We start from the raw sequence: 482 nt of genomic DNA on the forward strand, positions 1-482 counted from the left end.
ATACCTTTCTCGGCCTTTTGGCTAAGATCAAGTGTAGTATCTGTTCTTATCAGTTTAATATCTGATACGTGGCCCATCGGGCCACATGATATTAACCTAATTTCTTCCACGGGGGCAGCCCCCTCCCGGCAGCTTGCTGCCCGGGGGCTGCGCGCGTCGCCTCTGTATTGCACTGCCTCAGAGGCCCGGCGCACCCCCCCCCTCCCAACATCAAGACCCAATGTGGATGCTCGCTCGCTCTCTCTCTCTCTCTCTCTCTGCTTGCTGGTGCTGGTGTTTTGTTTCCTGCTGCTGTGGAAACCAGAGTCAGTCGGGCGACGTTCCACAGCAGAGTCAGTCGGGCGACGCACGAGGTATTTTTCCCCATCTCATATGAGCCTTGCAGGCAATTAGTTGTCATCGTCTGCCTGCCTGCTGCTTGTAATTTGCTAGCGGAAGTGGCAAGTGTAGCCAAGCGCAAGCGCAGGCGCTTGGCACACGGC

General features: G+C 56.2%; 1 non-coding gene across 1 annotated transcript; it reads left to right on the forward strand.

Annotated features, from left to right (window-relative positions):
- On the forward strand, positions 1–199 carry LOC147619991 (U2 spliceosomal RNA). The gene has a single exon (XR_015261815.1). It is a non-coding gene; the product is annotated as a U2 spliceosomal RNA (small nuclear RNA).
- Positions 200–482: the final 283 nt, after the last annotated feature.

The sequence above is a fragment of the Cibotium barometz genome, chromosome 32 (genome assembly GCF_041138505.1).
Source record: "Cibotium barometz isolate CiBa-2024 chromosome 32, ASM4113850v1, whole genome shotgun sequence".
Taxonomy (NCBI): Eukaryota; Viridiplantae; Streptophyta; class Polypodiopsida; order Cyatheales; family Cibotiaceae; genus Cibotium; species Cibotium barometz.